At 39.9% G+C, this 20,000-nt stretch overlaps 1 protein-coding gene across 2 annotated transcripts in view; it reads left to right on the top strand.

The window, feature by feature from the left end:
* Window positions 1-20,000, top strand: part of LOC115355050 (plexin-B2-like) — a 182,799-nt gene that overhangs the window by 32,282 nt on the left and 130,517 nt on the right. For both annotated transcript variants that reach the window (XM_030045683.1, XM_030045684.1), the window contains exon 2: window positions 18,132-18,172. The gene's annotated coding sequence lies outside the window, so the exon portion shown is untranslated. The remainder of the gene's footprint in view (window positions 1-18,131; window positions 18,173-20,000) is intronic.

Consider the following 20,000-nt stretch of genomic DNA (forward strand, 5'->3'; position numbering starts at 1 on the left):
CCCACTGCTCTAAAAGTGTGCAGAGGAGACTTAACTTTCCCTGTTTTAAAGTATGAAAGGAGACTCCCACAAGTAAAATACACATCTGTTTCAAGCTCCCAGTATAATCAGGTGGAAGTCTTGTACCTGCCATGTAGGTCCGTTTCATTCTTTTATTATTGATTTAAAAGTTGAGTCCCGTGGCCATTGAGCCCTTGAAAACCATTTAAAATTCATCACTGACTTTCAAAAGTGCATGGTCATAACTCTGAAAATAAGGCTCTTTTTGTTTCTTTTTTTTTTAACCTGATTTCTGATGTTTGCCATAGCTGCAAACAATATGCAGTCTTGAGAATAAGGTTGGACTGATGCTGATTTGAAGATATTTTGGTACGACGGTCTATTTTTTTTTATTAAAAAAAAAAAAAAAAAAATTGGAATATATATACTATTTTAGCCATTTAAGTCCTCCACCTCTGATGTGAATATGTTGCAGTTTGGTTGCGTCTTTATTGTAGAGCTGATCAATACTACACTGGTTGCCTAAGACCTGAAGACCTTAATTGTAATAGATTCTAAGACAACAGTTGATTGTATTTGAATTTGTATGCATTAATATACATGATGTTATTGGGTTTGTTTTCTCATGTATAGTTTCTGTATTTTATGGTCTAAATGCTGCTTCTGTCTCACCCTGACGAGAATGAAATCATGAAGGAAAGTGACTTCTTGGCATTTTGGGAGACTATATTGACGATTAGTACAAAATATCAGCTCTTAGGCACTGAATTTCAAAGATGTCAGTGAAGTATTTGCCTTTCTAAACCCAGATTGGTTGAACAGTTGAAGGTACTTATGGTGGAGGTTTGACAAATGAAAACAGGCAATAAAGTATCTATCAGGCACATCATGTTTTTAGACTACTCATGCATGTGATCTGCAAAACTCACGGGAACAATAGCTAAAGGTGCTTTTTAGTGTCTTGACAATGATTGATACCAGAGGGCAACTCTGAGGGAAAATCACAGTGTCAGTCTTTATATCTGACACTTCTTTTCCCACAGAAAAAAAAAAAAAATCAACCATTTGTGGGAAAAAAAGAAATGTAGTCTGATTGTTAGTATGAAGGCAGCATAAAGTACGAACACATTATGCAATTTTGCTGAAGTTGGTGGCAATTTTAAGACCTGATGAGATGAAGAACAAAAATTCTGCACACTGCCATCTACATTTTCATCGGCTACTTCATTTTTTGGTCCACAAAACATTTGTCAGGTTGGTTTTGCAGGCCGAATCATTCCATCACTAAGGCAAGAGGAGCAGAGTATTAATTAATATCCAGAGAGTTCCACTTGCTGACATGACCTACATTCTCAAGGCAGTCGGTCAAGATCATACAGTGAAAAGTTCTAAAAACTTACACCCGCACCCTGGATTCAAACTCCAGGTGCTTTACCTCAGTGGTTCTCAGTCCTGATTGCCCCCAGTCAGTCCTGATTACTGCTCCGAACCTTTTGAGAACCTCTGCTTTATTGTTTTGACCTAGAAAGCTCCCGCATGCTCTTCACCTCTTCAGAGGAAAACGTGTTTTGGTGTAAAACCTTAATCAAGACATTTTCAAGGAGGTTGAAAATGCTTTATTAATTCTGTGTAATGTTCTCCTGAAAATCAAGTTTAGAGTGCACATTTTCCATCTCTTCATGAAGTCAGTTTTGCTCGGACCAGCCATGTCCTTATTGGCTAGTGTTATGAACGTATTTTTCCACTGGATCCCTTGCTCAACTTTTATCCGGCACCTGTCCTAAAACCAGTTGGATGTATCCAGTTCCACTCTTCTGCCGAGATTTGTTAAAGATGTGTTAAGTAATCTATGACTTTTGGGATTGTCTCGAAATTCCACTGGAGAGGGACTATTTGTTCCAAACCAGACTATGGGCCAGAGATGGAGTTCTGAAAGCCAAAATCTCAGCATCTGGTAAAGTAATCATTCAGTCATAGGTATTGATGAACAATCCTGTCAATCCCTCGCAGATATATTGTGCTCATTTTATGTTATGGAGTAGTGAAAATCTTACGTACTGCTCCTTTCAAGTATAGATGACAGGGCTTTAATGAAATGTGATCCTTTCCTGCCTCCTTGTCTATAAACTGTTCAGTCGTAAAATTGCTATATCTTTGCACGAAGTAGAGCTCAACTCAGGCTTGGAAAATTTGAGCGTGAACTGGCTGAACCCCCCCAGAATTTCTGTCCAAACTCAAACAAAGCCAAAGGAAGAATAGCTTTATTTGATTCCAGCACTAAAGTCCAAAATTACTAATTCATTCGCTAATAAAAAGGCTAATGTAGGCTACTTGCCAGCAATAAATTTGGAACTTGAGGCAAATCGAAAGTGGAGCAATTAAGATGGTGAAGAATTCAGCCAGGGCGATCCCAAGCCCGCTGGGATCCGTAGTGCTCAGTTGGGGTCCATCAGGTTTGGGCACTGATGTTAAACTCTAACATGAAGCAAATAACTGTGATGGGTATCAGCAGAGTAATCAAGAGGGCGATATGAGATCTATACAGTCACTCAAGTGGAGAGGTAGCACACAAACAGATTCATGAAAAGATATTACATTTGTGCTACTCTGCCCTGTCCAGTGCCAGATTGCATAATTAGCTCCATGTTGACTAAAACCCATAAGGGCTATCTTGATGTCTGCCGTAAGACGAAGATTGATGATTTGATATTAGAAGTGTCCACATGGATGGTATAAACAACCCAAGAGACAGATTGAAAACCCAGGAGATAGATTGATGAAATATTATGAGGGATATTCTGCCCGTCCTGGCGCCTGTGTGCCGTCCAACAGTCTAATGAGTTTCTGAATGGCCAGGGGAAAAATGAGGTTGGAGAGACAGAGAGGATTTAATAAGACCACCAACAGTGAGAGGATGAGAGATGAAGAGAGGGAGGATGGGACTTTATTTCACCTTCTGAACTTCATTATGGAAATAGCAGCAATTCTGATTACTTGGGTGGGTATGTGTTTGTCTCTTCTTGTGTGTGTGTGTGTTTTTTATGTCAAGGTCAACTGAGGCTAGAGAGAAATTCATTCTTCCAACACATGGGCTCCGTCTGAAAAAAATCCATATCACGCAAAACCTGACCAGCAAACTTATATGTTGTTTTGGAATTTGAAAGAGGCTTTGTATTTTTCCAATGCAAGCATATTTACTGCCAGGATTTTATAGTTGTATGCTAAAATGAATAATCAGAGCAGAGACCCTTCGAGATTTAATATGAATCCAGTTTAGCATGATGAAATTTTCTCTATGTATACAATAATGACTGCAAGTAGTATCTACTGTTGGGGTTTAGTTGCATTCAGTGTAATTAAACTAGTAGTTTAAAACAAAATTGTGGGCTGTATTGTCACTTGGGTGCTATATGTGGTGTTAAAATGCCAGTTCTAATGAAATGTATGACCAGTTTAAACCAGCAGATGATGATGCAGTTTTTGAGGGCGATACCAATATTTTCCATTTTCCCCTCTGAATAGATATCCAGAGAATAGATAGTGTTGGGTTGTGCAGTTACCTGGGCGTTATGTGGCGTCTACATGAATATTCTCATTTTTGAATCTGTGTTCCCCTCACCTGCTGATCCACAGTACATTGCTCCTAACTCTCACTTCACTTCCATGGCAAAACAGCTCCCAAAATAACACTTCTCATACATAAACGCAAGCAAACAAAGCAGATGATGCCAATATAAAGAAACAGCTCCTGGTACCCATTTTTGAGGAAATTAAACAGCTCTTTTCTTGTCATTTCCCTTTTTGAATTGGAAAGTAGATCCGTCTGGTTCCATTTGCAAGAAACTTCCTCATAGCAACCTTGCTAAGCAAGCATAATCTGCTTTGTTCAAGTTTGTTTATGTGCTAAAACTGTTATTGTGGAACTAACTTTTTTCCCCACAGTGTGGAAGTGAATGGAGAGACACAAAATGGATTAGCAGCCCAGGGGAGCACAGAGCTACTAATGAGGATATTTCACCACCACGTGGACTCATAGAACACCCAGGGAACTAGACAACCCAACACTGAACCAAAGTTCAGTTTTGCTTTAAGACCACATCATCACTAGTTGTCTTGGATAATTTAACCAAAGCAGTTAACATCCATATTACAACGACCGTATCTTCAAGTTAACTTACAACAGAGTTATCATTTCTTCCAGTTTTTCCTATGAGGAGCCCAAACAGTGTAGTTTGTTTGGGTATGGGTCCAGACTGAGTAAATATAGGAGCGGTGAACTTAATATCCAACACAAAGCTGACATTGTAATGAGGCCAGATAGAGTTATTTGGTTTGGCTATAGTTTCTGGCAGGCAGCTGTCAGTCTGGCCATTAGAAACAAGCAACGTTACTTCACTTATTTCAGTTGGAATCCACTTTCTGATTTTTTTTTTTTTGTCTTGGTAACTATAGGTAACAACTTTGTCCTTGTTTTGACAGAAGCTTTGCTATTGTTCAGCACTTTCTAATGTGATATAGCTTGCAGCTTGTAAAACTAGACTAGAAAATCAGCCAGCAGATTGTTTAAGTACAGGATAGTTTTCAGACATGGATACGTTTTCTTTATCTTTCTCTCTTTTTTTGGATGCACCCTCTCTCCTTTACTCGAGACACTTGTGTCAGACCACTGACACAGTAGTTGGCCAATTCACAGGAGGAGTTGGGGGTCATGCACCTCAGACAACCCCTTGTGATCTCAAATGATGTGTCAGCATGATAGCTTTGTCTCCAGTTTAATGCAAACCATGTGCCCTGGTAAACTTGCTGTTTTTAAAGTCATGTTAGACATGTGAACATCATTGCCTTCTTTATTGAACAGGAGAGATAAGCAAATATTTCATTATTTTTGTCCCAGATACCTCGAAAACAGCCCTGAATGTTACTGGGTAAAATGTTCAGGTGTTGGAAATTGAAGCACCTATATTTTGGATTAAAGCTGCATATAGCCAGTGTTTGGTGCCAATATTCAGTATGTTCAAATGTAACCATTTACATGCTAAAATATGATAAGTATTCAGTTTCCCCTAAATTGCTGTCAGGGCGAAGAAGCCTCTGAAACGGCATCATGGGATACTAAGACTCCATTGAAACACATAATGCTGTGATTAATACCTTTAATCTTTTCATACATACCTGTAGTAATAATAATAATAATAGTAATAATAACAGTAATGATAGTGATGATAAAATTTATTTGGCTAGCACTTATCAAACCCAGCATTACAAAGTGCTTTGGAACATGCACATGAAACACAATACTATAATACACAGTGATGTAAGAATAGACGGGCAGGCATAAGGAATAAAAGAAGAATAAAACTTAAAACAATGGATGATTAAAAACCATAAATAAAACTACATGGATGAAATGTAAAAACAATGGGTGAATTAAAACTTAATAAAGGGCAGTGCAAGACTTATGCACGATGTCAAGGAGAAAGTACAGTATAACAATACTGCAGTTAAGAATAAAAAATGAACCTAAAAATAAATTATAAAACAGTTTTCAAAAGTGATTTAAAAGAACATACTGATGTGAGAAGCCAGAGAACTTCAGGCAGGTGGTTCCACAGCCAAGAAGCCCTAATATTAAATGCTCGGTCCTCTTCCGTCTTTCAGTGTGAGGCAGGAACAGTCAGCAGGTTCCTGCCCGAGGAGCTCAGCCTGCACATCGGTTGGCCAGGGGACAGCAGTTCACATAAATATTCTGGGGCCAGGCCGTGAAGGGCTTTAAAAGTAATAAGTAAAATCTTAAAATCAATCCTAAAACAAATGGGCAGCCAGTGTAAGGCCATTAAAATTGGAGTAAAGCATTCTCTTTTCTTGGTTTTTGTCAAAAGTCTGGCTGCTGCATTTTGGAGTCTATTAATTGATTTCTAAGAGCATTCCAGTCAAAATGTTACATTACAGTTAGTCCAGGTTAAAGTTATAATGTAGTATTAATCAGTCAGTATAAATCAGTCAAACAGTATTATATGGATTACATGACAGGTAGACAACACTGATTTTCTGAAATTTGATTTTTAATCTAATATCAGTCCAGAATTAAAAACAAATTAGCACACAATTTAACAAATTTATAGCATGTTAAAAATTCATATGTGGAGATTTTAGGTACTGTAATGTTGTGATCTGGCATAAATGTTACCTTTTCCTGGTTTTAAAGCTGCAATAGTCATCCCTTTAATATCGCCACAGTATTGGTACTGAGGTATGATACTGGATTTTTTCCACACGATATTAATTGCTCCAACCAGTCAGAACAAAGACTCATATTGCATAAACACATTGCACCACATGCAAATACTGTTGTTATTGAAGTCCCAGAATTAAATTGTAGTGAATGCTACATATCTTAGTGCATAGTAGTATTTGCAGTTTCTATGTGATGTATGTGATTGGAAGAAGAGTGAAGGCATCTGATGAAATCCCCCAGTGAAGTGATTCGTTTGTCTTTATGCATCTATGGCCTCAAATTCCAGAAGAAGTGGGGATCTGCACTCAATGTCAGCTTGATTTCTTTCTCTTTTATGCACTTGAATTCTAAAATACTAAAAGATATGGCCTCAGGTATGCAGCCAAAGCAGCTTTGCCTCGTCGCTGCCGCTATTTATGTTTCCACTCAGTCTCATCTCGCTTACATCACCTTCCTTTGTATCAGTGTCCAACACTGTAATTGAGCAGCCAGACATGTCCTGCAGAGCAGTCGACTTGCAAGACTCCCCTGGCTCACAAGGCTAAGCCATCACCATCTATTCAACGCTGAAATGTTTGCTGGGCAGCACCCGTCCAGAGGCCACGCAGAGAAAATCTTTTCAACATACAGGAATATAGCATGTCAAGTTTATTTAGGGTTTCCTTTTTTGGAGCACTGTGGTGCTGTTGGGGACTTGCAGTCTACGTTATTGTTCCCCACCCCTTTCAGCTTGGCTTTTTGTGTAATCTGGACGATGGTGGAGCTCTGCACACTCCCATAGCAGGGTCCGGCCCCTATACATGGGAATAGGAAAAGCCCCTGTGGTCTCTGAGGAATAATACATGGCTCTGGTATGACGTCGTACAAGCTAATTCAGAACAGATTGCCCTCTTTCTGTTGAACCCCTTCTATGTTTCTCTCCTCCCTCTTTCTCTTGTTTTTCTATGTCTTCTAACAGGGAATTGTGCATGGATGTAGGATGATGAAAAATGAAGTAAAGCAGGACATATTTACATCTGTCTCTGGCCAGATCTGTAAAAAGCCTCTGCCTTCTAAGGTCATTTCTACTCCTTCCTCCTTCCCTTGTGCTTCTTCAGAGTTTCTGGTGCTCCTTGAAGTCTTTAAATGTGTCTTTAAAAAGTATTAAAATGTAATAAATGCTGCGGGTTAGGTTTGCAATCAACAAACCAAACTCTGTGCCTTTTCTGGCTATTTCTAGTTTTAGACATTTCATGTGCTTTGGTTCTCTCTTTGGTTCTCTCTTTTAAAGGAATACAGCACGCTTAGACTTGAGGAATACAGCAAGTTCAGAAATAAGCTAGATTGGTCATCTTTGTTTTCTTTGTTATTTCTTTAAATCGGTCTTTAATGCGGTTGCAGGATTGAGGATTTATGCAGGGCTCTAGTCTCATGCAGAAGAAACAAACACAGAGCAGCTATAGATTTCTCTCATTGCCACTTTTTTAGTCCTTAACCTCTGTTGACTCGTTTTAGCCTTCAACTCCCTCTATGTCTTTGTTTATTGCTTTTCTGTCTGTGTCTTACTAAGGATTATGGGATTTGCTCTTTTGGATGGACTTGACACAATGATGCGTAACCCCGGCAACCTTACAATCATGGTCAAAGGCTTTAAGTGTGTACCATACAATGAAGAGCTTTGGACATGACGGCGTCGTTATGCTCCGGCCTGATGTTTCCATGACAGTTTTTCTGTTTCTTTATCTACATTTCTGTTTTCATATATGGAAGCCTCTGTAAAACTGTTGTACTTGCTTTTTGAAATCTTTGATTTCCCATAGGGTTATGACTCATGAGCGTCAATCTGTTTTTTCCTCTTGCATGAAATCCTTTCTAAAACCAATTCATTTCCATATAGAAGTCTTTGTTTTCCTATTTGCATACAACTGTGCGCCGACGGCGGTCGCAGTGTAGGAGTGCTCAGTGGCTCGCTAATTTGCCTGCTTCATAATCACGGAATTTGAGCCCTTTCATGAGTTAACTAATAATATGAAGTGAAACATGAGTCACAGAGGGCCTCATGTTTCTATATGGAATTCTTTGGTTCTCTCTTTTAAAGGAATACACCAAGTTTTTGTGAGGCTTTCCACACTGTCGACTTAGCCTGTGAAGAGATGACAGCATAAGCACCAAATCATCCATGTGGTGTCATTTTGTAGCTTTATGCCATATAGCAACAATTTGCATCAAGAGGGTGTAATAAGAGTTGTAATGGCAAGCTGTGAATGAATGGACAGTAAAAAAGGAAAGTGTGTGTGAAAGCATACTGTTACTGTAGAAACCACTTGACAGTTGCCAGAACTCAACATTACACAGAACAAGGTATTTATAAGGTATTTATATGCCCCAGTATCCCCACTAATAACCTTGCAACACTACAAATTTCAAGAGCGCATTAATGATAGTGAGATCATTAAACTTTTGAAACTAGATGCTGCAGTCCAACTGCTAGTTGGTGCACTATACTGGATGAAATTCCTCCTCTCCAGCAATGTTTTTCCCTCATGCCCTCAAGTTTACCCCAGTCTGCCATTGCTTTGAATTCCTCATGTAGCCAGAGAGGACTGTTGGTCAATATTCTAGTCATTACTGCATCAGGAGCAGTGTTTTGTTAAACCACGGGAGTCAAAATGGGTCATAAGCCTTTTTCTGGTGGGTGGGACAAAACCTAACATGCAACACATGCATTTTGGTCAACTTTGTGGTTGAAACAGTTTGTTCTCTATGGATGAGGGGTGGCTTATCTCAGAGCTGTCCTCCCTATGGCAGCAGGGCAGAGGTTGAGCAGTTAGCATTTGGAGCATCCAGCCAGTGTCCAGCACTCAGTAACAATGAGAGGAAGATAGCACCACTACTGTCCTACAGAACAGCTGGGGGGGAAGTGAAACATTTTTTTCCCCCCAAAATAGTTCAGCTATCACTTTAAAGCCTAAAGTCTTTTTATAATCTATAGATTACTAAGATTACTATAGGTGAATTGACCAGAGATGACTTAGTCCAGTTGAATAATTGTGTTATGTAGATTATGCAGAGTTATCTGAACATGTAACACACAGTAAGCAGTAAAGTGCTCCAACCAGTTTTCCAGTTTATTGGACATTGTCTCTGCTTAGCATAGCATAGATAGAGAAGAGAGGCAAGGCAAAAATAACCAAGGAAAAAACATGCCACAGGGAGACTCATCCCCTGCAGAGCCTCATCTAAATCATGTATTTTTAGACCAGAGGTGAGCCAAACCTCCACATCTGCTTTGCATTTTTGTTTTTTGACCAGTAAACCTCTCATTTATAGACTGCCATCCAAACCACCTGTTTTAAAGCTGCCTGTGAACCATATTTGTATTTCTGTCAGCTTGTCGTGATGTGAGTTGTGTCGGCTTTTGAGCATTTGGCAGTGTCTGCTGTCACCAGACTGTTAACTGATCAATACCCTTCTGGATTGAAATGGTGTTTTAATTAATAAAAGGGATAAGGGAGCGGTGTGCGGGCCCTGTGCTTTGTTTTGTTCCAAAGTGTGTGCCGTTGTGCTTCAAAGTGTGTGGGTGTGCGTGTGTTTTATGTAGAGGTGATGTTGGATTTAAGACACCTCTGTTCCTGGGAGATGCCACATTTCTACAGTTGTATTTTTCCCGCTGCCTCTCTAAAGCATAAATGTGTTGGACGTTTTCAGCAATATAGAAAATCAATAGAACCTTCTGGAGAGTTCTTGACTCGGGTAATTACAGCCCGGGCCACACACTCTTTCTGTCTTCCTCTACAGCGTCAAACACACACACACCATTAGGCAGGAGGTGTTTGGGCTGCAGAGAGGATGCAAGAACACTTACTGCTTAGGACAGTTCAATGTATCCAATGATGACCTCCACTCTTTCTCTCTCTCTCACACACACACACACACACACACACAGACACACACATTTTGGTATACATTGCATTGCCGCTAGGGTAAGGATTATTTTGCTAAATGATTATTTTGTTATTTTGACAATATTTATTTTGTGATACATTATTGTTATTGTTAAGACTGTTAGCTGGGGGGAAGTCCAGCTCAATGACAGGAGGCTAACAGTTAGCATTTGGAGCATCCAGCCAGTATCCAGCACTCAGTAACAATGAGAGGAAGATAGCACCACTACTGTCCTACAGAACAGCTATGGGGGGAGTGAAATAATATCAGATTTTTGGGTGAACTATCCCTTTAAAGGACATTAGCTTAAGTCAGTGCTACACTAAAACTTATTTAGAGCTCTGTAATCTTTTGCTTAAACAAACATCAATATATCACTGTCAGATTAATTGAGTTACCTTGGTGTAATTGCTATAAACAAATGAGTTTGTGATCTCATTTTAAGTTGCCTGGCGTGTTTCTTTGTTGTGTAGCAGTTGTAGTTTCATATAGCTTTTTCCCTCCCTGTATTCTTTATTTGCGTTTGGGAACATCACATATATATATATATATATATATATATATATATATATATATATATATATATATATATATATATATATATATATATATATATATTTATTGGCATGGGCTTGATTTTGAAGCTTTTGAAGCAAAGTCCATTGTTTGTTGTGGTTGGCTTCATATGGGTCAAACAAGCTGGTTGTACTGCAGTAATGAGCCAGATGGGTTGTGTTGTTGAATCACTGCTCCATTTCCAGACTTTGTTGTACCTTGATTTCTGTTTTGAAGGCTTTTCAGAAGTGCTGCGCTCATTGGCTGTTGTCAGAATGAAAAGTGAAAAGGGCAGAGGGAGAGAGGCAGCAGGTTTTGAGTATGAGATAATACATTCACAACAGGAAACGTTAACCAACGATTCATTGTTGATCGTGCTAAATAACTGCTTCAGCCAGAACTGTAGACAAGTAATCGACTTACACAAATACACCACAGCTGCTTAAACACCAGCATCAGACAAGACACAAACTCAGCACTACACACACACACACACATACACATACACATACACACACTGTCCTTGTTGCCCTTCAAAGGCCTGCTGTGTAAAACCTCTGGATCCTAATCGGATGCTGCTCAGACTCAGGACTGTAATTAAGTCCCACCAACTTCCTTTCTACCTACCGCTATGGAGGAAGGTGTGTGTGTGTGTGTATGTGTGTGTGTGTGGGTGAGTGCTGTGTTTGTGTCCTGTCGATGTCTGTGATGTTGAAGTACTTCTGCTGTGTGTGTGTCTGTGGGTGGTTTGTAAGCTGCATGCTATATCATTTGAACATTGTGCTTTTGCCACTGATATGCATGTATGTGATGTGGGTATTATATTTTGGCCTGCCATTGTATGCATGTGTATATGTATATGTGTATGTGTGCATGTGCTTATGTGTATGTGAGTGTGTGTGTGTGCAGCTTATCTTTCCCATACTCTCCTCACTCAAGTTTCTTTGGTCTCAATTGGATATGAAAGGAAATCCCATGTCTGCAAGGCTTCCACTACAGGCACAGACCTGTGTGTGTGTGTGTGTGTGTGTGTGTGTGTGTGTGTGTGTCTGTGTGTAAAAAAGCCTTTACCAGGCCACAGTGGATTAACCACACAGTTTGAACAGTAACAGTGAGGTTGTGAAGGAGAGATTTGGGGAGAAGAAAGGAGGTTAGAAGAAAGAGAATGAGCCAGATCGAGGAGGAAAGGAGAGAGAAGAGGGAGAGTTAAGATTAATGGAACGAGATGGGGAGAAGGGGGGGGGGGGGGGGGGGGGGGGCTTTTCATTCCACAGTTTCCACTCCAACCATGTACAGTATATATAGTGAAGACAAAAATGTAAACCGAACCTAATTAATCCTCATTTAAAAAAACACTGATTATTGCATCCTCTGAATTACCGTTAACTTGTAACTGTCACATGATTTCATAATGTGGTTTAAGATCAGATGAAATGTTGTTGATCCCCCTCGGGAATTTGGGATGTTGCAGTAATAAATATGGATTTTTGTGTGCCAAAATTGATATTTTTGGGGATTGAGGCTGCTGTAGTTTCCCAAGGAATGTGTTTTGTTGTCAGCATTAGACTGTGAAGTATTGAAAGACATGTTGAATCACAGGGAAAAAACGGCAGCAATACATATTCATGCATACTGATCAAAGTGTCTCATTAGAATCAGTTTAGGTTAAGATCATCCCGGTGTTGAGCACAGTATGTAATCTAACTGCGTAATCGATCATATCAGCAGAACCAGATCTGCTTTTCATAAACAGGCAATGTTGGCGACAGTATTTTGTTTAAAGGAATATGGAGGTTAAAACGCTGTGTACAGTACATGTTGCTTTTTGTAATATTAAGCCATAAACAGTCACTCATCCACACCAGTCGCTCCTGCTGTCACATTTTGGATATTGACAGTATCAGCTACAGCTCCATTCACTCACATGTGTTTTTCAAGCCAGGAAAAGTAAAACATGAAGACTATAGTTGAAACACATGGGTTCAGCCAAAACTAAACTTTGGTAGAGTTCTGGGTTGTATAATTCCTTGTGTGGGATATGAGTCCACATGGTGGTGAAATATCCTCATTAGTTGCTCCGTGGGCTGGGCTCCCTTGGGCTGCTCATCCACAATACAGTATTTCTATCTTTCCATTCACTTCCACAGCAAAAATAGCTTCCAAAATAACACTTTCAGTGCACAAACAAACTTGAACAAAATGGATTATGCCAATATAAAAAGCAGCAAGTCCTGGTATCCATTTATTTTTTGTGTATTTATGATTATGTGGACAGCATTCTCAGCTTATTTCTTCCTGGTGCAAGGTTACAATATGGAAGTTTTCTGCAGATGCTGCCCGCAGGATCTACTTTAATTTCATCAGGGAAATAACAAGAGAAGAGACTTTTATTTTCCTCAAAAATTTTCCACCAGTAAGACATGATCTTTTTGCTCCAGATGAAGATAGCTCGCTAGAAGCTAGAATCACAACATACAGTCGATATAACCTGGTAGCAAGAGATCTTGAAGAAGAGCCATGAGCCGAGTCATTCCCGGATATAGTGGTTTGTCTTTTTGAGATGCAGTACACCCAACACAAGGTTGATGGTAATTTGGGAAACAAGCACAAATCTGTGACTTCTTTGAAAGAGTTTTTCAAGCTTCCTCATTTGTTTAGGCAGTGTTTTTGAGGCTCAGTTAGCGAAATTGGAGTGAATGGAGATATGACTGAAATTGAAATTGTCAGTTTTCAAGATTCGACCATAGAAGTGACTCGTGGCATGTGAGCAACTTTCAATTGCTTTACTGTATGTCATGAAAAGTAGCATGTAGGCCAATGTTTTAACTGACTTTCACATTCCTTGGACCCCAGTAGCAAATGAACGGGTGAAGGAAGAATACAGTGCACTCCCAAAGTTGAGGGGAGCATATTGTTTCTCAATATTTCATCATGGATTTTTTTAGTGCGATGCCGTTCTTACCTCGACCTGGCAGGCCCGTGCCTCCCCCCTCCTGCTCAGCGAAGCAGTAATGCCATGAAAGTCATTAAAACAGAGAGAAAGCTCGGCTGTACAGCCTCAGCTCACTGTACTGCCCTCCTCTCATAGCTGGCATTTCTCAGATAAGGAACAGCCAGCAAAACTGATTTACAGGCTCCTCTCCTCCCCCTGCGTGTGTGTATGTGTGTGTTGATTTAAAAGGCTCAAAGTGTAATAAACTATCAAGAAATACTCCGCTAGCAAAAACACATCGACTTACAAATCACATCACAGAATTCACAATTCATACCCCATCTGTCAGTAGGCATGCAACAGGGGTGTGTGTGTGTATGTGTTCATATATTTGTGTGGTTGTGTGACCAGCTTGTACTTTCCACATTAGATATAGTCTCTCTCTCTTTCTCTTCACCTCCCCTCCCTCTTTTCCAGGGTGTATAATGTTTCGTATTGTGCTGGCGTTCCTTCAGCATATCGGGTGGAGTGGACATATTTAGTTCACACCCATTCCTTAACCCGCACATACACACATGTACACACACAGCAGTCATTTGATACAGGCATCAATATTACAGGGGAGGGGAATTCCAAGAATGCAGGCGTTTACTTGATTTCCAGCCACACATCTGTCACTCCATGCATAGTTCCCTTACCAGCATCAATCCCTCCCTCCCTCATCCCTTCATACAGTTTGATATCCAGTCCTAATCTGCCATCATCCATCGCTCCATCTCCATGTCGCCATCACACTCATGTCTCCGTTAGGCATCATCTTTGCCATCCATTCAACTGCATCTAAACCTTTGCAAACTATCCATCCCCCTAATTATCTGCAACCCCGCATCCCTCCTGACCAAACAAATGCCTCCCCGTCTTCATCCTGTCATTCTTTAATGTCATTTGCCACTCTCCCTCTCTGTCTTTTCCCTCCTCCCGCCACGCTCATCCACCCTCCATCCTGCTGCGTGTATATCCTTCCATTCGTCCTCATCTGTCTTTCCTTCCTTCACTCTGTCAGCCCTTCATCTCTCACAGTTGTGTATGTCTTAAAGGGGCACGCCGCCAAACACATGGAGCAGCAGCAGTGGTTGCACTTGTAGTAGTAGTATTTGCATTAGCAACACTAGAAGTAGTTGCGGTACATTATTTACAGTAACAGCTGCAATTTTAGTAGTATTTACAGTAGCACTACTACTAGTGTATTATTTGCAGTAGAAGTATTTACAGTACTGCTTGTAGAAGCAGTAGCACTAATAGTACAGCATTTCCAGTAGGAATTGTAGTTGTTGTATCAGTATGTACAAGAGAAATACTACTAGTAGTAGCACTAATGTTAGTAATAGTACAGTATTTGCTGTATTGGCACTAGTAGTTTTATGATTATTAGCAGTAGTATTTCTAGTAGTAGCACTAATAGTAGTAGCAGTACAGGATTTGTAGTAGTAACTCTTGCAGTAGGGGCATTTAATGTAGCACTACTATTAGTCATAGTAGCACAAATAGTAGTAGAATATTATTTGCAGTAGTAGCACTAGTGGTATTTGCATACATTTACATTGTTGCAGGAGCTTTTGCAGCACTAATTGTAGTAGCAGTACAGTATTTGTTGTAGCGACTGTAGTAGTAGAGGTATTTAATGTACCACTACTAGTACTAGTGGTAGTATCACAAATAGTAGTAGTAGTAGTACACTATTTGTAGTAGTAGCAGTAGCACAAATAGTAGTAGTTGTAGTAGCACTAGAATTAGTTCCATTGGCAGCACTAGGAGTCAGAGCAGTTGCAGTATTGGCACTAGCAGTAATTGCAGTGCCAGTGTTTGCAGTGCCGTATTTAAAGCAGCATTGTACTTTTCAGGCAGTTACAGAGCACTTTCCAAAGGACAGAAAACAAGCAAGGCAAGGAATGAAACCAAGGCGAGAATCATTAAAGAGGTCAGAGCCAGTAATTAAAGGTCATTACATAAGTGCAAGTCTATAAAGACGCGTTTTAAGAGGTGATTTAAAAGATGATAAAGGTATAGCCTGCCTGCAGAGGTCCATTTAAAAGAGTGTGACGCTGGCATACAGATGCTTTAGTACTAGAGGTGGACTGGATTTTATAAAGAACTTGAACTTGGATTACCAACTGAAGCTCCAATAATCTGTTGGCAGTTCTCCGTTAATTAATATAACTGCGCAGAGTGCATTCAGTTGGCTTTTTTGACTCTCTCTGCAATCACATCTACTTTATCATCCATCCCTGTGCTTGACTCTGGCTATTTCCCCATCCATGCTTTCATCCATACTTGTTATCTCTGTTCTCTATCATGTGTACCTATCCATCCATCCATTCTCCTTAAATGTAAAAATTAGGACCTTTCTAACTTTAGGAAAATTACATTTTTATTTAGAGTGTGCCATTTTCTGTAGAGGCTTTCGATCTTTAAAATGTGGTTTCTCAGTGTCACTGAGAAAAATAAATGTTTCGGTTATTTTTCTGGAATTTTTTTTCAGCTTTTCTGGTAATTTTTTGTGATGTGGTTCTCCTGTGTTTTTAATAATGTCTTTTTTTCTTTTTTTTCTTTTTTTTTTGCCTTTTCCCCGTTTTTTTTTTTTTTTTTTTTTTTGTAAAGAAATCAAGTGAATTTGCTCAGCTTTCAAAGAATTAAATGTAGTCTAGGACTTGGTAGATTTGAACTCTGCTGCCCTTTCCACTGGTTTACATTACGCGCCCACACACACACACACACACACACACACACACACTCACAGTGGAGTTTCCTGATGAGCAGCTCATAGTTGTCCAATTGGGATAGCCTGGGGTCCTTGAGGGGGGACTCTGGAGTGCACTGATATCAAAATTAGCAGCAGATTATCTGCACTGGAATTTGAAATGACCCCAGAGAACTATAAAGAATGATTGTTGTATTTATAGCTTCCACATCAGCCACTGTTATCTCCCTGCATGCAGTTGTACAACAGAAAAGTAGATCAATACAAACTAAAATGGCACTGAATCATATGATAAGCATGTCATTATGACTGTACATTTGACCTGTTAGTGATCAATAAGTTTATTCTGTATAGCTGTAAACAAGGAACAAATCTTTCTCTTGAAGATGTAAGAGATGACACGTTCTCAAGGACAGTCTGCACTGTGAGCGGCAGGCGAGCTGCAGAAAGGTTGTATTTACCACTGGGTAAATACAAGATGGATTGGTGGATGAATGCATAAGTAAGCAGTAATAAAAAAAAATCACTGTAACTATCCCTCTTTCTTTTTAATGAGGAATTTGACTTTGTAACCAGGGGGAAGTGTCCTCTACGGAGGAGCTAGGAGGGCATTCTCAAGCAGCTAACAGACAGAACGTAAACATGTCTGTCGCTGGTGACATAAAAAGGCAAGCAAATCAAAAGTGTTTCCCACAGACTGACAATTTACTTGTGTTGGTGTATTAGCCAGGGGAAGATTTGCTCCAGTGTTTTGAATGGGTCACATTCATGCAGCTAAATGCTTATAAACTAGCAGTGACATCTTGAGACTGTTCAGGTTGAATGGATGAACCATCATTTTCCCAGGTTGTGTGCAAGAGGACTGCCGGTCTCATTAGCGCTAACCTTGAGATCTTGAGAATTGTATTAATCTGGGATTGATTGCCATGCCAGGCAGTGGGGTTATGACTCTGACTCAGGGATGATTAGTAGTGTAGGTGGTTGATTAGTTTGGTCCAGATTACATGGACCACTAAAGAGTCTGATTGGAGTGAGTCACAGACAGTCTTGGAGAGTGCTGAGTGCTGCCATTAACTGTAATTAGCGTCTCTGTGTTTGTGTGTGTGTGTGTGTGTGTGTGTGTGTGTGTGTGTGTTTCTCTCTGTGTGTGTGTGTGTGTCCTACTTTTTGTCAAGTCCAACCCTGTCCCAAGTCTTTGAACAAAGACTGTCTGTGTGTGTGTGTGTGTTTTGTCTTCCCTGAAGTTCTCTTCCAGGCCAACTCTCACATTTCTTTCCTGTTGCTCTGTATAACTTGCTGTCATTTATAATGCGGCTTCTCCCTATTGACTTCAGTTTTGATGATTTAAATACAGTGTTCAAACTCCAACTGAATAATATTATCAGGGTGAGAAAATTGTATGACCTTTGGGCTGATAAAACTTTCAAAACCTTGGGGCATAAGCTAGAGCTGTCACCTTCAATTCTAATTCAACTGAACTGAGTCAAATTTGACTGAAATTCGAATGCTAATGGTACAATTTACATAATATTGACACATGGAGCAAAGATTCATATATTCACTCTTTTTAAATTATAGATGTTATTTTCTTTTGACATTTTTCTCTTGCAGGGAGGGTAGTTTCCAATAATCCAGTGTCATTTGTCTGCATGTTCTCGGAGTGACCATAACACCAAATGTACCCAGGCTGCTTTTCATAACTTGCATAACTTTTTGTGTTTGTTTAGGAGAGCGGAGCGAGGCGTCATCGAGCCTGAACACTGAACAGGTAAGGAAGGATTCTCTTCTCCTCTTTTCTCTTCTCTTCTCTTCTCTTCTCTTCTCTTCTCTTCTCTTGTCTTTTTTGCCTCTTAACTCATTTTCACTTTTCATTTAAGCACCTTTTATTTTTTTAATGTGTCTGTTATTCATCTTCTCTCCTTGTTTTGCCTCATCTGTCTCTCTCCCTGTCTCTCCCTTCCTTTTAAAGAAAAAAAGAAACCACATGGTCATGTTGCAATACTCCTTTTTTTCCAAAATAAATTCTCCCACCAAGATAAGACACTCCCGCCTTGCCCTCTATAACTCATATAAAATCCTCGTAAAACCAGTTCATTAGACTGGAGTTGCTGTGTCAACATAAAACCAGCGCAGGGCTACATATTTGCTCCCATAACACACACGTTTATCTCTCATGCTCACTGTTCAGTGAATCTCTGCATTGTGTGTGTAAACACATGGGAGCCTGTCTGAGTGATAAAGAGCGTATAGGAAGGCAATGCTGATAATACAACAGATACAGGAAGTAGTTCAGCTGTAACAGGAAGTGGGCCCATCATGACCTTCAGTTTTTTCTGGAACTGTTGTGATGTTTATCAGCAGCCTGGCTTTCCTCCACTGACAGGCTGGAGATTTATTCAACACAAACATTTAGCAAAGTCTGTCTTATCTAGCAGTAGGAGTGGAAACCCTATGGGATCAGTGCATGTTTGTATTGTTATTATCACATAATGCTTGATAATAAAAAAAAAAAAAGTCCTGAGGCGGCAGTATGTTGAAGGTACCATATTGTATAAAGTTCTCCTCTACTCACACACATACATGACGAAAGAAATTTAAAGGGATAGTTCACTCATTTTGAAAAATTCCCCTCTCCCCTAGTTTTTGTGTAGGACGGTAGCGGTGCTAATTTTCTCTCATTGTTACTGAGTGCTGGATACTAGCTAGTTGCTCCAAATGCTAACTGCTAACCCCCTGCCCAACCTCTGCCCTGCTGCCGTAGGGAGGACAGCTCTGAGAAAAGCCACCCCTCATCCATAGAGAACAAACTTTCAGCCACAAGGTTGACCAGAATGCATGTGTTGCATGTTAGGTTTTGTCCCACCCACCAGAAAAAAGGCTTATGACCTGTTAGCCTCCTGCCATTGAGGCGGGCTTCCCCCCAGCTAACATGCTGAAAATGTCTGCCTCAAGACATTCTTAAATGAATGTTTTCTGTGTGTGTTAAATGCTGCAGGTTGTCCAGTCACAACAACTTACAGCATTTAAAGTGCAAAGCCTCCCCTCTGCAGGTTTACCTCATTTGAATTAGAAAATTAGTCCTGTCAGCCCACTGAAGTCTAGTATTTTATTCATTCAGTGTAACTAATTCAATTCAGCTTTTAACTAAACTATATGGTTTATTTCCAAGCCATTATGACAAGCCTATTTGTCTCGAGCCATAGCATATTTCAAAACAGCCTCTTGAAAACTGAATGACATGGCTTCTTTAAACTTGCATGATTTGACTCAGCTGGTATGGGTTAGTCAGTGTTGGATTGAGGATTGAGGCTTTTACACCCTATTTTATTTTCCCTATATACTCCTCCTTGGTCACATTATCCCTTGTTTTATTTTTGTATAGATGTCCCCCTAGTTATCCCTCCCTTTTAAAGCCCATGCTGCGTGATTGCCTGTTAGAGATAAAGAGCTGGAGCTGGAAGTCCAAGTGTTATCTACAACTCAATTACAGCATGTCCCCAATTGCTCTTTTGTGCAATGATGTTTTCTGCAGCTGAGAAACTCTTAACTTGGCGTAAATCATTTGGTGTTGCCTAAAAACCATCAGGAGTAATGAG

The sequence above is a fragment of the Myripristis murdjan genome, chromosome 23, assembly GCF_902150065.1.
Source record: "Myripristis murdjan chromosome 23, fMyrMur1.1, whole genome shotgun sequence".
Classification (NCBI taxonomy): domain Eukaryota; kingdom Metazoa; phylum Chordata; class Actinopteri; order Holocentriformes; family Holocentridae; genus Myripristis; species Myripristis murdjan.